The 17,558-nt window shown below is 38.6% G+C and overlaps 2 long non-coding RNA genes across 2 annotated transcripts in view; one reads left to right on the forward strand and one right to left on the reverse strand.

The window, feature by feature from the left end:
* LOC106730010 overlaps positions 1–17,558 on the reverse strand; it is a 357,525-nt gene that overhangs the window by 237,077 nt on the left and 102,890 nt on the right. The gene's annotated exons all lie outside the window — the stretch shown is intronic.
* Positions 2,544–8,488, forward strand: LOC116658649. The gene is made up of 3 exons (XR_004313872.1): positions 2,544–2,796; positions 3,439–3,590; positions 5,710–8,488. It is a non-coding gene; the product is annotated as an uncharacterized LOC116658649 (long non-coding RNA).

Genomic DNA, 17,558 nt, shown 5'->3' on the forward strand with positions numbered 1-17,558 from the left:
TGGGAGTTTAGAATTTGCAGATACTAACTACTATATATAAAATGGATCAACAACAAGGTTCTACTGAATAGCACAAGAAACTATATTGAATATCTTGTAATAACCTGTAATGAAAAAGCTTCCTGTAATAACAGGAAGCTCCTTGCAGAGATATCCCAACAGAATAAGGAAATGAAGACATAAATGGTAGCGGGATTTAATGCAGAAGAGAGGTGAAGGGAGTCCCCAGGGCAATAGGGAAGGGAGATTCCGGGGTGGCAGGTGTGCAGCAGGCTGAGAGAACAAGCAGGGCAGATCTGGGCAGGCATTCGGAGGGCTCTGAGAAAGACATTTCCAAGAAGACAAAACTAATAGAACATTTAAAGGTTTAAAGCTATGGAGAGCGTTTATATTTATGATAGAGGATCTTAGAAAACTAAACAAACATACCAAAGGAAGACAATTCTAGGGAAAACAGAAAACAAAAAGCTGTACATGAAAAGAAATGCATCTAACTGTCATTTCCTACATGGGGCAGTAGAGTTAAGAACTACATTTGACCTTTGTCCCTGTTTCTTGGCACAGAGCATTTCTGAGAACTTCCTGAGTGACAGGAGTATCTTTGTTATTCACAACAAAGGGCTGCAGAAATGGGGTTAGACAGAGGATGGAGTGGCAGAGCCTATTTTATCTTATAAGCAGTTTTCTGGGATTTTTTAAATGTCTTTTTAAACTATGCATATGGGTAACTTTGATTAACATGAAAATATCACTCTCCAGATATCCAGAAAGGAGAACAGATTGAGGTCATAGGAGACAGCAGGCACAAGGAGTAGTTAAAAGCCTTCAGCAGTAGTTCAGGAAAAGAGATAATCCATATGGAATCAGTGTCATTTCAGTGGGAACGGAGAACAGAGGGCAGATACAACACGGGCACAAATCAAGTAGGGAGGAATTAAAAGTAAGAGAGAAACATGTAATAACTGCAACATTTTTGTCTTTTATAACTGCATCTATGGCAGTGAGGTTCTTAGAGGAAATGTAGAAGGAAAAACAAATTAAGCAGAAAGATAACGAGATCAGTTTTGGATGTCATGGATATGAGATGCTGACTTCTAGAGCCCAGAAGAGAGATTATAGGTATGGATCTAATTTGCCAAGAAGCAGAATGTCAGTGGTAAGTAACGAAAGCCAACAGTGACAGAGTAAAGACTAGTCAGGATAGAGCCTGCAGAGTGATCAGATAAGAGAGTCAACAGCTCACCTCTGGACAATGCCAACGTTCAAGAGCAAAGACAAGACACTGCAAAAGAGAATGAAAAGAGACAGAGAGAGATGCAGGTGCCAAAACACAGTGGTACCTCGGAGTCCAGGGGAAAGAAGAGTGTCAACACGAGAGGAGTCTGCAACGTCCGTGTGAAAGAGAAACAAGTAAGACAGACGTTAAAGAGTCCATTATATTTGGCAGAGGTGGTTTGAAAACAACGGGAAGTTAAGAGTAATGTTCTGTTGAAGAGATTAACTATAAAGGGAAGGCAAGAGACGTGGCAGAGCCCACGTGGGGAAAAGGGTCAAAGGAGGGTTGTTTGTGCGTTTACTTAATGTTTTTCTTCTGATTATGAAAGAAAAATATGCTTTCTAAAGAAACTTTGGAATATTTTTCAGTAATGAGAAAGGATATCCTGCCCTTTGCAACACGATGGATGGACCTTGAGCACATTATAAGTGAGATAAGGGAGACAGAGAAAGACAAGTGCTGTATGATGTCACTTACATGTGGAATCTAAAAATGCCAAACTTGTAGAAAACAGAGAGTAAATGGCAGTTCCTGGGGGATGGGGGTTAAAGGGGAACAAAATGGATATTTTTTCAGGGTATAAACCTCTAGTGGACAGTAAATAAATCATAGAGATCTAATGCACAATGTAATCAATGAAGACAATAGCAGTGTACTATAAATTATGTAACATGATTAATGTCACTACAAAGTCTACTACAATTATATCACAATATATAAATGTATTGAAGCAATACATTGTACACCTTAAATTCATACAATGTTACACGTTAAATTTATTCAAAAAGGGAAAAAGAAAATTTAGAAATAAACACAGAGATCATATTTTGATACATGTACTATCAACGTATTTTTCACTTCTACTCCTCATCAACTACGTCTTTTTCCTCATTTAAACTAAAAGGCAACACATGCATTTTCTCAAGAGAAGTAAAATAGTTTAGAAATGGAGAGAAAATATTGTAGGTTTCAAAATCAAAGATTTTGCAAGATTTTTTAAAATAAATGCCTAATATTTTGAGTCAAGAACATTTTACCTTAGAGAATTCAATACAATATCTACCTTGTGCTAGAAATAAAAACTTTGGAAAAATACATGATAAAAAAGAATCAATTTTTCCCATCCTCACAATGGATAAGCTTCCAGACTTGAAGAAAGGAAAGGAAAAATTAAAGAACTTCCCATATGGTTATATCCCTGAGCTGGGGGCCTCCACAGGAGCTGCATCGAGCTCAGAATTGAAGGGGGACATGACAGAAAATCCGGGTAAGCAAGAGATAGCAGAAAGAGAAAACCTGTGCTTGGTTTTCTACATGTAACTTGAAAAAAAATGCCAATTTCGGGGGAGTCTCCTTCTGTCTAGCATGGTATGGGAGCAGTGGAAGAGAGCTGACTACACGCACATTTGGGATTTATATAACCTTATCAAATTTCTCATGCCCTAGGTGGTCCAGGAGCACCCAAGAAGGCCGCAGAGTTAGCTGAGAGAAAACCAGACTCAGAGAGGCCTCTCAGCAAGGTAAGAAAGCAGAACCATGAGGTGAGTGAACTGACATCTGGAAGCCAGATAGGAAATGACATCCAACCTTCTGCCAGTACAGACAGGATGGCAGAGAGCTAATCTGATCCCTAGAGTCCGCAGCCTGTTGAACACCCCTGGAACTTAGTCATAGGTCCAGGAACACTAAATAAAATTCTACCTCCCAGTTCAACTGAAGGCTTGAAATAGAACGTGTAGGCCCCCACCTTAAGGCTCTAGAGAATAAGCCATGGGCTGAACTGATAAACAAGCTGTGAGAAATGTCAGCTGGCTGGATAAGAGATGGCCTACTTAATGTATCCAGTAGGGATGGCTGGATAGCCAACGATGGGTAAGATCCTCAGAGGAGGACAACCTAAGACGGGCACAGCCAGCTGGATAAGAGATGGCCTACTTAATGAAGTTTTGTGACAAACTTTAAAACAATCTGTCCTTGATCATGTAACATCCTGTGCTTACTGCAGGAGCCTGGGAACCTAAATAGCTTAAAATTATTAACATTGTTATAACTTAGATGATATGTGAGGCACCATGCATGTTCTATATAAACCCTTTTACAAGAATCAATAGAGAGTAGCCATCAGTTCCCTCCGCATACGGTGTGTATGTGTACACCGACAGATGGTGACCCTGACGTGATATCAGACTCGGCAAACACATAAATGGAACTAAGGAAATTTTGGGGGACTTTTCAGCCTATCAGGCGTGCCGAGGAATACTCATGGAGCAACAGCTTACTAAGCAGCAGCATGATATCAGCGCGGCGACTACATGTAAGTAAAGGAACAAATTTATATCGGGGATTTTCAGCCTATCAGGCACGCCGCAATGTAACCATGGGACAGCAGCTGACAGTACAGCAAAAGATTTATTTCCATATTCTGCAGCAATTGTTAAAGGCTATTTCAAAGCAAGGCATCCTCCCAGGTGCCTCTCAAAAACAAATATAGGAAATCACAGTCAGCCAAAGTCCCATCTCACCATTTCTGACCTCATCACAGCTTCCCCCGGGAGCACAAATTTAGATCTAATGACTATTGATAATAAGTTGATAAATGACAATAATAAAACCTACTTAATCTCTACTGGAGTTTGGGGACCTTTACCTTCTGGGTATTTTGGATTGCTAATAGGGAGATCATCTATGGGCTTAAAAGGGTTATTAACAGTTTTACCTGGTGTTATTGATAATGATTATACTGGAGAAATTAAAATTATGGTTCATGCCTCTTCTTATTACATTGTTCCTAAGCAATCTCAAATTGCTCAAATTATTTTGATACCTTATTTACCTGCTCAAAAATTTGCTGAAAATAATAGAGGAGGTAAGGGCTTCAGACATACAGGACAGCAAGTTTTTTGGACACATTCATTAACTGATAACAGACCTGTTTTAACAGTTTCAATACAAGGAAAGCTATTTACAGGGTTATTAGACACAGGAGCGGACAAAACTAGTTTTCATTGGCCTTCTGATTGGCAAAAACACAAATCTGATGTTACTGTTAAGGAGTTGGTGAACTGATGAACTGATGGCACCCACTAAAGGTCCAGGAGCCTAAAAATAAAATGGCCTTTGTAACTCCTTTTATATTACCAATACCCTGCACTCTATGGGGCAGGGACCTTCTTGCTCAGTGAAACCTGACCTTAAAGATTGATCCTTAAGGATAGGGACTGCCGCTACTATCCCAAATATTATTACCATTGCTCTAACATGGACCCAACAGCAGCCTGTTTGGGGGAACAATGGCCCTTCCTAAAGAAAACTACAAGCATTACAAAAATTGGTTTCAAAACAACTAAAGTTGGGCCATTTAAAACATTCTATTAGTCCTTAAAACATACTTGTTTTTATAATAAAAAAAATAGAAATTATTTCAAGATTCGCGTGCTATAAATGCGGTAATGCAACCTATGAGATCCTTACAAAAGGGGCTACCCAATCCTTCGCTTGTTCTTGACTCTTGGCGCTTACTTGTTATTAACATAAAGGATTGTTTTTTCTCATTACCTTTGCACAAAGCTAATGAGAAAAATTTGCCTTTATTGTTCCTACCTATAACAATCAGGAGATTCCTAAACGTTATCAATGGAAATTCCATATAGTAGGAAAAATAGTGCCTACTATATGTCAGCAATTAGTAAGAAAAACTTTAGAAACTATACGTCAACAATTTTCTCAGGCATATATTTTTCATTATATGGATAACATTTTACTGACTATAAAAAACAAACCTAATCTCCTTGTATTTCAAAAAACTGTTACAATTTTACAAACCAAGGGCCTTTTTGTTGCTCAAGATAAAGTACAAAAAATGCAACCTTGGGAATTTCTTGGGATAACTATTAACACACAAACTATCAGGCCACACAATATGAAATTAGATATCAAGCCTTCTATGACATTAGTTCAATTGCAACAATTGCTAAAACATATTAACTGGATCAGACCTTTTTAAGGAATACCTACAGTCCTATTACATCATTTATTTCAATCGTTAGAAGGAGATAGGGAACCTACCTCATTACGTACATTAACCCCTAAAACTATCAAAGAATTTTAAAAGGTTAATGAAGCTTTAAATTCTCTATTTTCACACTGGTTGCAACCTAAATTACCTATTATTCTTATTGTTTTAAATACACCTCAGACACCTACAGGGGTGCTTACATAGGAAAGGGGGAAATAATTATAAAATACAAGAAAGCCATAATATATTATATCATGCGCTTTTTACACTTAATTTTTTAAATTGAAGACTAAGTAGATTTACACCAGCTGAAAAGTTTATACCCACCTTTAGATGTAAAAGGAGTTAAGGTATAAATTTTAAAAAACCATTTACTGATTCTTGGGAAGGGACTTCTGATGTAAAATGTTGGGAGAAGGGGTCTTATATATTGATACAGGTGCTAGATTAAAGTGGGTACCCAAGAAGAGAGTTAAGAAGTTCACTGAAAAGGACGGCTGACAAGGGGTAAAGTATGGTTCTACACCCTCATACTTACTTCTTTCTTCTTTGCCTGCTTGCACGTTGAGCTTAATCTACCTTATTGGGCTTATGTTCTAAACCCTCCCTTATGCACACCTTGAACTTGGTGGCATGCAGACCCCCCGCTTGCTTCGAACAATTCTGCTTGGACAGGTGGCACATGGATACCTCCTGAGGCAACACAAGAACATCTGCGCAGCAACCAAACATTGACACTATATTCTCATAATCTACCTTTATGTAGTGTATATAGTAAGTCACATACTGAATGTATTAATCTACAGAAGCAACTGTACTTGTATTATCAACCTAAGAAGGGGAATCAAGCAGCTAATTTAACTTTTATTACAGCTGTATCAACTACTACTTATGAAATTATGAATGTGTCACAAGTACCACCTGTCCCCATGTGTAAACCAAAAACTGACTGGAAATATAAGTTTTATTCTGTTCAGTGGTCACCCTGCAGGATACAACGTCCTCATAATAGATCCTTGTTCAATGAAACTCTCTTGGATTGGGGGCCCCATGGACATTTGTTAAGTAATAACATGTCTCTTCAGTTTGGACACAATTCTTTGGCACCAATTACTTGGAGTGAACATGGACTTTCCGGACCCATTTTACAACTGATGGCAACACTATTTTTAGTCCTATGCATAAGACCACTTGGAGCCTCAGACTGCCTTTTATTGACAAAATTCTTTATCATGGAGACTGTATTAATGGGTCAGGCAATTATTCTATGTCATTAATTACCAATGTTTCTGATTCTGGTTACATTTTAGTTTGGGGTCCCTTCCCTCCTAATATTACTACTGACCATATTTATATCACCAATTTATTTCCTCCTTTCTGGTATTCTGATTGTTTGACTCATAAAAATATTAGTGACTACTAAAACAATGAGCTCATGTATGGCTACCAGTTACCCTGAACAAAACCTGGTCTAATGAGTAAAGTTTATATGTGCTATTAGAGTCTTTCAAGAAAGTTAGGCCAAAAAGATTTATAGCTACACTCATTGCTTTTATTGTATCAGCAATAATCATAATTGCCACGGCTGCAGCTGCTACAAAAGCTCTAATATCCTCTATTAATACTGCCCATATAGTTGAGAAGGTTTTGACTAATGTAACTCAACGGCTACAAACACAGGTTGACATAGATCGTGGAATCATGGCTAGACTACAGGCTCTTGAGGCTGCCATAAAATGGATTGGAAGACAACAAGGAGCATTTAATGATTTTTGGGGAAAACATATTAACTCCTTACAAGACCAGTTGGAAACTCAATTTCATAATATCCATGATGCTTTTGCACAAAACGTATTTGAGCAAATTGAAAATGGACTACATTGGCTTAAGCCTAAAAATTGGTTTAACGGGCTTAATTTACGCATTTTTATTAATATTGGCATGCTTGTATGGATCTGTATTGCCTTGTTATATCTTTTAAAATGGATGTATAATTTACATAAGCAACAGGAAGCTCAACAACAAACTCTTGCTATGATGGGACTGCTTGCTTCTGCGCAACAGGATTGTTTCCTTGCTTTTAATAAAAAGAGGGGATATGTAGGCCCCCGCCTGAAGGCTCTAGAGAATAAGCCATGGGCTGAACTGATAAACAAGCTGTGAGAAATGTCACGTAGCCGGCTGGATAAGAGATGGCCTATTTAATGTATCCAGCATGGACAGCTGGATAGCCAACGACAGGTAAGATCCTCAGAGGAGGACAACCTAAGACGGGCACAGCTGGCTAAGAGATGGTTACTTAAGAAGTTTTGTGACGAACTTTAAAACAATCTGTCCTTGATCATGTAACATCCTGTGCTTACTGCAGGAGCCTGGGAACCTAAATAGCTTAAAATTATTAACATTGTTATAACTTAGATGATATGTGAGGCACCATGCATGTTCTGTACAAATCCTTTTCTAAGAATCAATAAACAGAGTAGCCATCAGCTCTCTCTGCATATGGTGTGTATGTGTACATGATATCGCAACACCGACAGAACGTAGGTTGATTTGTAGATAAACTAAAGAGTGTTGTATTTTTTGGCCTTTGTTTGTGGATTGAGATTTGTGCCCATTACCCACATGAAAATATGAAGATAAAAAAATAAAAAACCTCCTGTAACACCAGCACTGAAAGATCACTACTGTTAGCATTTTGGTGTGTTTCTTTATAGTCTTTTATAAATTTATCTGTGTTAAGTATGTATTTGCAGTTTGGGATTGTATTTGCTATAGAGTTGTGCACACCCACTGTAGAAAAAATTTAAATATCACAAAAATGGATTCTAACTTTCAAATATCATTCTAGAAAATGAGTAATATTTCATTTTCCTATTTCATTTTCATAATACTGCATTTTCACAGATTTCATTATGTGCTATATATGCAAGTATTTTTTTTAGGTTCACTCTGTGATTGTCTTGGTTGAGTAGATAAGGCGAGGAGAGTATGTGTTAAGACTACTGACAAACTGTAGGAACTATGCTAAGGCAAAAATAGTAGTAACTCTGCCTATGAGACTGCTACAGGTTTATTGCCTATGCTGTTGAGAGTCCGCACAGACATAATTTGCACCACTTTATCAGGCCTCAATTGAAACCAACCCCAATTTTGGTGTTTTTTGTTACATGAACAAATAAATCTCTCCAAATCTGTAAGCACGTGTGAGTTGAATTTTTTGTCCCAAATGATAAAATATTTAACAACAATTCAGTGAAGATTTGGTTGAGCCATTTCCATCTGACTTTACTTTCTCTAGCCGACTAAGATTCTTCTTAAACGTAACTACCATTTATTAAACAAATCATACACTGACATTTAAGTTTGGGAAGAGATGCAAATTTTTTAATAGTAAAATTTCCAATTTTTCTCCCTAAGTTGTATTTCTAAGTAGAGAAAAGTCGGGCGCTTAAAAGACTATTTTAAGAATATTTACATATTGTCAAATTGCCTTCCAGAAAGGTGGCCCCATGGCCGTTTATAAGAGGGCCTATTTTAACGCAGTGAAAGGGAGTTGGTTGTGGTCGTAGCTAAAAATCAAAGAGATCTGAACACATCTGTAGGCCTTAAAGATTTAAGTAACAGAGAAAGAGAGGTTGAAAATGCATGATGGGGAGGAAGTGACTGATGAATAAAAGATCTCAGTCTTGGAGGAGACGAAAGAGGAAACTTAGAGAAGCAAAATTATCACGAGGTAAATTTTTAGACAGATATCTTCTACTCAGAGTAGCAGGGAAGGAGTGGGAGATGTAGAGATACAATGAAGTTTCAAGGTGAAGAGATAATGAAAATTGAATATCAAATTACCACTTTCTTAAAGGCAAGGCTACCAGCTCTGAGTAAGAATGATGAGTGAAGGTTAAGAAGTTTAAATGAAAAAGATATGAAATAAATTCCTTTGGAGAAATACAAAGGAGAAAGGTATCAAGGCCACAGAAGAGGAATGGCTAAGCAACTCAGTTTGAAGAACAACAGTTGTGATTTTCTCCAGTTGAATGCAATAGCCCAGAGGAAAGTGAGAAAAAGAGTGGTGGGTACATCTAATGTCAAAGAATTTTAAGAAAAGATACAAAAAAGATGGGGCAATGAGGAGGATGAGTCTTCTGGCAAGAGAGCAACTGAAGTGATGTGTACTGGGGTCTAGGCCAGATAGAAAGGAGATAGAAATTGAGAACAGGAATTCTCAAGGGTCTGAATGCTGGAGTCTCTGTAAAGTTTAGAGACCTGACAGGAAAGGGGACATGGTAAAGAACAAATGGAAAGGGAATCCTGATGTGCATCAAATTCAAGGAGCAGCCAGAGGCAGATCCAGAAAAAAAACAAAAACAAAAATAAAGACAAAGTCATAGAAAAAGAGTCAGGGAGAAGTGAAGTCAGAAGCCAAAGTAAGAAAGAATTTCAAGAAGAGAAGGTCAACAGTATGGAGACTGAAAATGGAACTCTGCGACTGGGTCATTAGCAACTGAAGGAAGTGTGATTCCAGCAGCCTGGGCAAGCAGCAGATCAAGGGCTCAGCAGGCAGAAGCAACTCGTGGATGCTACTAGCTCAAGTGAAAGAATGAAAGTGTCACACATTGGAAGGCAGATGGTTTTGACATAGAGATTCTATTTAGGGAGGGACAGAAATTGAGACGCTGGTAGGCTGAGAGGAAAAATATACTGAAGATGAATAGATCAAAGATACAGGAGGCAGCAAAGGAAACCATAAGTAAAACAAAATGACAATCTATGGAATGGGAGAAAATTTTTGCAAATGAAACCAACAAAGACTTGATCTCCAGAACATATAAGCAGCTCATACGACTTAATAAGAAAAAAACAAACAACCCAAGCCAAAAATGGGCAGAAGACCTAAACAAGCAATTCTCCAAGGAAGAAATACAAATGATCAATAGGCACGTGAAAAAATGCAATATCACTAATTATCAGAGAAATGCAAATCAAAACTATGATGAGGTATCACCTCACACCAGTCAGAATGGCCATCATTCAAAAGTCCACAAATGACAAATGCTGGGGAGGCTGTGGAGAAAAGGGAACCCTCCTTCACTGCTGGTGGGAATGCAGTTTGGTACAGCCACTGTGGGAAACTGTATGGAGATTCCTCAAAAGACTAGGAATAGACTTACCATATGACCCAGGAATCCTACTCCTGGGCATATATCCAGAAGGAACCCTACTTCAAAATGACACCTGTACCCCAATATTCATAGCAGCACTATTTACAATAGCTAAGACATGGAAACAGCCTAAATATCCATCAACAGATGACTGGATAAAGAAGAGGTGGTATATTTATACAATGGAATACTATTCAGCCATAAAAATGACAACATAACGCCATTTGCAGCAACATGGATGTTCCTGGAGAATGTCATCCTAAGTAAAGTAAGCCAGAAAGAGAAAGAAAAATACCATATGAGATTGCTAATATGCAGAACCTAAAAAAAATAAAACATAAATACAAAACAGAAATAGATTCATAGACACAGAATACAAACTTGTGGTTGCCAGGGGGATGGGGGTTGGGAAGGGACTGGGATTTCAAAATGTAGAATAGATAAACAAGATTGTACTGTGTAGCACAGGCAAATATATACAAGATCTTGTGGTAGCTCACAGCGAAAGAGAATGTAACAATGAATGTATGTATGTTCATGTATAACTGAAAATTGTGCTCTACACTGGAATTTGACACAACATTGTAAAATGAATATAACTCAATAAAAAAAATTTTTAAAAAACCTTCAAGAAACTATTAAAAGAAAAAAAAGATACATGAGGCAATTGGTCTTGATGAGTGAGCAAGACCTCAGCAGAAACAGGAGGGATGGAGCATAGTCCCAGGTGGGAGTATAGCCTTGGAGAAGACTCTCTTCCTGAGATAGGAGAAAAGGATTCTATAGGTAAGTTTCAAGGTGGAAGAATAGGAATTTGAGGAAGTCCAGACATTTTCCTCCAAATCTCCCAGGACACTGACTCATAGTAGGTGCTAAGTAAAAACCATATCGCATTTCTGAGTTAAGAATTTCTAAAATATCTTTTCAAAATAATGGCATATTAAATGTGTTAATATTCTTTTGGGAAAAGTCCTTAATCTCAGAAATCTTGTACTGGAATAGAACAAATTTAATTGTTACTCTTTGGCTAATTATATAACTATATCTCCTCTTATATTATGTAAATATTTTATTATAACTTACATGTCAGACTATCAATATATGTAAACTGAATTATTGCAAATATATCTCAATTACACCTCGAAGTTACTTTTAGTTTCCTAGTTTTTTTTTTTTTTTTTTTTTTTTTACAAAAAAGAGGGTTTTAAAAATCCATACATTTTGTATCTGAGTGATCTGCCAAAATAACTTCCCAAGTATGCCAATTTATAGAAGAAAAAAGAAACTATCCTATATATTGAAAGAACATCAAATTCAAGACTTTCATAATAATTTTATTTCTCTCATCAAAATATCTGAAGATCAGAATTCAAGTTTCCTATTTGTAGCTGGGTGAAGACATCGTACTGGTGAGACTGAAAACTGAGCAATAGTTTTTGATTGTCTAAAGCAAAGTCAGCAGGCATCATCTGTAATGGGCAGGTGGTAAATATTTTAGTCTCGAGGGGCAGTGGGCGGGCCATACGGTTTCTATCGCAATTGCTCAACTCTGCTGTTATAAACAGCCATAAACAATACTAAATAAGTGGGCTTGGCTGTGCTCCATTAAACCTTTATTTACAAAACAGGCAGCAGGCCAAATCAACCCCCGTTCTAAACAAGAACATTTTCCACAAATCATTTCACTTTCTTTTATGTTGATACCACCCTAGATTCAAACAACGTGAAAATCAGCTTAGACATACAGACCCAATCTTTAACTTCATTTCATAATCTGTGCAATTACCCATTCCTTTGGCACAAGCTCTATGGTAACAATTACTTTATAGTCATTTCCAAAAGAAACTTTTATAGCAAGTTTCTTTCTCGTAGCACTGGGAGCTATATCTCCAACAACAACCTTGTGTCTCCTTAATACTGATGTGATGTCAGATTTCCTGTTTTAACAGTAGTTTATTACACTGGATTTGAAAAGTTTTACATGGTTTTGCATTTTGTAAAGTGTATTTTTCAACATTTGGCTATAAATACACTTTGTTTATACATTCATTTTGATACTAAAATAAAACTGTGTAATTAGCAATTTCAAAACTAAAATTACCAAGTACCACAGAAATAGCATGATGGTCCCTAAACATGGAAATCCAATAATCTGCTGCAATACCTAGGACTCCTCTGTTTTTAAAGTTTTATTCTTGGGGTCTTGGGCCTGGAGAAGCACTACATGGCACATAGAAATAGACACATGAAGTCTACAAGTGGGAAACTGGTGTTTTGAAAGCTCTACGTATTCAGGTTGGCTTCCTTAAGAGGAGTGCAGAATTATTTGGGGGAAGAGAATTCTTTTCTGTTTGGAAATACATTTTAATAAGCCTTTACTTACGTAAAAATAGGTCCCATGTTTAGTCTGGAAGAGAAAGATGGCCCAAAGGGAAGCTGAATTTCTCCTCTTAATAGACAAACAGAATTTGGGCATAGTCTCCTTGTGAGACACAGAAAAGGAGAATCAAACAAGGTCTAAGGAAAGAGGAGGTGGGCTGGCCTTAGAGAGTCTGATGTCACCGGCCTAAAGAAGAAAGGAGCCAGTGAGAAGTCTGCTCTGCTGTGGATTGCTAAGAAATTGAAGAAACAGAAATATGAAACATTGATTCGTACATCACTCTGTGTGCACTGTAATCCCACTGTGATAGTCCAAGCATACAGTCTGGGGCAATTAAACACACTAGCCTCTGGGCAGTGAAGAGGATGTGTCCATGTCCATCCAAGGAATGAAATAGAAGAAAGAGGAGAGTGGTCATGGGAGGTGAGATGAGAGAGAGCCAGGCCGGGAGCAAAGAAACAGACCACTTGTGTCCGAGAGAACTGGTTCTCCACTGACCACACCTTCTCAGAAGCCTGTCTGGCTCCTCCTCATTTGTTAACCTCTAACATTTAGTTGGGCACCAGGACTCCATCCTCAAACCTCTTTTCTTCTCTGCTTATATTCATCTAAGCCAGGACTTTTCAAAATGTGGGTTGTCACCGTTAGTGGACCATGAAGTCAGTTTAGAGGGTCATGACCAGTACGTTTTGTGAAATATATAAAAATATAATTGAAAATGTTGGAATGCAACATACGTGGTAAGGATCGGTTTTGTTTCATTGGCTTTTGAATCGGTGTGTGACTGTGTGTGTGTGTGTGTGTGTGTGTACCACACGACACGCATTTCTTACTGTAGCTGTGGTCCAAAAAGTCTGAAAAGCCTTTCAGACTTTTCACCTACACCTTAGGTGATCCGATCCAGCGTCATGGTTTTGAAACACCATCTCTCTGCTAATGCTTCAAAAATACAAATTCTATTTTCAATGGAACTTGATTGCTAAACTCCAGACTCACCTATCCAGTCACTTACTTGGTATCTCAATTTAGATGTCTATCAAGTGTTTCAAACTAATATGACCCAATCTGAAAAACGAGGTACCACTTCCCCATCCCCTCCCCCTCCCCCAGCTGTGTGCCCTGCCCACTTCTCTTGTAGTCTTCTCCATCTCAAAATAAAGCAGTTTATTCTTTCTGGTTCCTCAAAGCAAAAATCTTGCAGCCATCCTCAACTTCTCTTTCTCTCTCATCCCCCACATTCAATATCCAATTCTGTCAACTCAGATTTCTACATATAACAAGAATCTTCCCACTTCTCACCACCTTCACGGCCTCCACCCTAGCCCAGCTGCACCCTGATATCTTGCCCAGATTAATGCAACAGATTCTTCCTTCTCCCCTTGCCCTTCTCCAGTCTATTCTCAAAAGAGCAACCAAAGTGACCCTGTACAAACATAAATCAGAATATATTGCTTCCCTAACTTGGAACGCCCTAGGGCTTCCCAATTTCATGAAAATAAAATCCAATGTCCTTACAATGACTACAAGGCCATATATGAACTTCTATACCCTACCACTCCCCAACTTTTTGAATACCACTCTCCTTGCTGTCTCTCTCCTCCAGCCACTGTCTCTCTCCTCCAGCCACTGTCTCCTTGAAGTTTGAACTTACCAGACATGCTTGTACCTCAGGGCCTTAGCACATGCTATTCAATTCACCTCAAAGGTTCTTACACCAAAAACCTCCAAGGCTGATTCTATTTAAATGTCACTTTACCAGGCAGGCCCTCTCTCTACTAACTCTCCCTTTTTTCCTATTTTATTTTTCTCCAAAACACATATAATTATACATATCAGAAGGCTTCGATTTTTAACACTTGTATTTACTCATAAAGGAGTGAAAAATACAAGATGTTGGTAATGCACAACTTCCAGAAAATCAAAGATGCTCTACATCTTTGTAGAAAAGAGAAAATAAATGAATGTGAATAAGAGTAAGAGAAATCAGAATGTCAAAGTCTTACAAAAGTGGTTAAAACTTAAAATCAGAGTAAGTATTAAATTCTGAAAATAAATAAAAATCTGAACCTGCAAACAAAATTAATTTAACAACAAATACAGCAATAAGAATTCAACTTGAGAAACAGTACCAAAAAAACCGTCTTACAAAAGACCCATTAATAAGTTGATTTGAAAAATAAAATCTGCATCTTTTAAATAAGACGCCAAAAGTTAATGAGATAAGAAGCTTAAAATATAAAAGGAAAAAATAAAAGATTAAGATTAAAGATATTCTATCAATGATGTAAAAGATTTCACAGGCCAGAAAAAGATGGGCTTACAAATTAAACAAAATTGAAAACAAAGGAATTACCTAAGAAAAACAAGATAGAGAAAAAAATTGGAAGTAAATAAGAACACAAAGTTTAAAAGTTTAGAAATCTAGATGAAGGAGGAAGAGGAAGCAGCATGGAAACTGTCAGGAGTGAAGGTCTGAGGAACATCCAGGTGGCTCGTCTTCTGCTCAAGCAATAAGTGTAGGGCTGGGGTCCCCCTCTGACTTATCTCCTTTCTTCATTTCATATTTTCTACCCCCTCAAGCGAATGCTCTGAATAAGCCAGTTCCATTAAACTTTAAACTTTAATAAGATCTGAAGCTCAATAGCAGGACATTCAAGGCCCTCTGGGACTCTGTCTTGAGACAGGACTGTCTTTCTAGTCCTATCTTCCACATCTTCCCAGTATGACCCTCCTCTCTGTGAGTTCTTAATGTCCCATCACATTCCCACAGCCATGCCCTGCTCACATCACTTCCCTTGCCTGGGACAGACTCTTCACTCTTCCCAGTCATTTCCCAGTGAACTTGTTCCTCAGCTGCCCTCAGTGTCCACGTGTCCTAATGCAGGCTCAAAACCACAGAAAGTGACTCTGAGGCACCCGCCTCCTATCCGTGGATAACTTTTGCATCACGGCAGATTTTTTCTCACTTACACTGCTCTGCTTTTCTTGGGCACTCCAGTACTCTGATTTCACTGTCTTTTCAACCCCTATAACTTCAGCATCACTTGGGAACTCATCAGCAGTGCAATTCTCAGGCCCTACTCAGACCATGACTCAGGTGGGGCTCAGGAATCCATGCATTAACAAAGCACTGGGAGATTCTAATGGTGTTAAAGTTTATGAGTATTGTTTCATTCTGACTGATTCAAATATGCCAGATCATCGGCTCTAGAGTCAGACTTCCTAGGTCTAAATCCTACCTCTACCCCTCTGTATGACTTTGGAAACACTCCCGTATCTCCCCACACCTTAGTTTCCTCATTTGTTAAAGGGAGACAGCATTCAAGTTGCCTGGCCCCCTGCTTCCCACCTCTTCCCTCTCCAGCGTCAGCAGTTAGATTTCTTAAATGGATTTCTGTACATACTTCACTGGGTCTCTTGCACTTCCAAAAAACAACAAACTTACAGTTACCAGGGGAGAATGGGGGGTGTGGAGGGATAAATTGGGAGTTTGGGATTTGCAGACACTACTATATATACAACAGATAAACAGCAAGGTCCTACTGTATAGCACAGGGAAATATATTCAATGCCTTGTAATAACCTAGAGTAGAAAATAATATGGAAAGGAATGTGTATATGCGTAACTGAAACATTACGCTGTACACCAGAAATTAACAAAACATTGTAAACCGACTATACTTCAATAAAAAACACATTTAAATTTAACTTAAAAAAAAAACCCAAACTCTCCGTCATGGCATTCAAGTCAAGTCCCTCATGACTATTCAGCACATTTCTTACCATTTCCCTCCTTGCTGCTCATACACCAGCAGAACTAAATCCCTTCTGGCTCTCTACCTGCCCAGGGAGCCATGCCATTTCACACTGTCATTTGTTAAGCATGTGGCTCACTCTGAAACCCTCCTCCACCACCCTGAATACAGCCAGCAGTCCCTTCCCAACCCACCTCTTCAGTGAAACCCTCCCAGACACCCCTCCTCTCTCCCCACCCGTTCCATAAATGGTCAGTTCTTTCTCTAAATTATCATCCCATCTGCCACATAAGCCAGTTGTAAAGCTGCAGCTCCCCGAGGGGGAAGTGGGACTCTCTGGGGACCCGAGCATGAAGCACAGGATCTGACACGTGGAAGCAGGTGCTCATCAGGCTTCTCCTATGTGAGGGGGAGGAAAATGGAGAGCGAGACGCCAGTTTACTTGCCTGAATCTCCCACTAGGCTCTACTCCGGGAGGGCAGTGACATTGTCTAGCACGCTTTATCGCTCTGTCTCCAGTCCTACCTCAGTGCCTGCCCTATACTCAGTGCTCAAGTATCTGCTGGATAAATGAACGAACAGAAAGTTAACAATCAACACAGAAACGAAGCTTCCTCATGAAAAGGTTGGAAACAGAGTGGCTGAGGAGTATTATCTATTGGGACACTGAGCACTGCCTATAAAATCGTCTCATTGACCCTCACAATGTGTGAAAGTTGGAATGCATCACCCCTCTTTATGAGAGGATAAAGCTGACACTCAAATTAGTTGGAGTAATTCACCTAAGGTCAAATAACCAGGGTCAGAAGTCACATTTGAACTGAGGTTGGTCTGATACCAAAAAATTCCACTTAATTAAGGCTTGGAAATATTTCTCTGTAGGAAGCTTGTTACTTAAGTAATAGAAGCAAGGGACAATACCAATAACTGGGTGCCAGAGCAAAGATGTGACAGTGATGACAAAAGGAAG

The sequence above is a fragment of the Camelus ferus genome, chromosome 21 (genome assembly GCF_009834535.1).
Source record: "Camelus ferus isolate YT-003-E chromosome 21, BCGSAC_Cfer_1.0, whole genome shotgun sequence".
NCBI lineage: Eukaryota > Metazoa > Chordata > Mammalia > Artiodactyla > Camelidae > Camelus > Camelus ferus.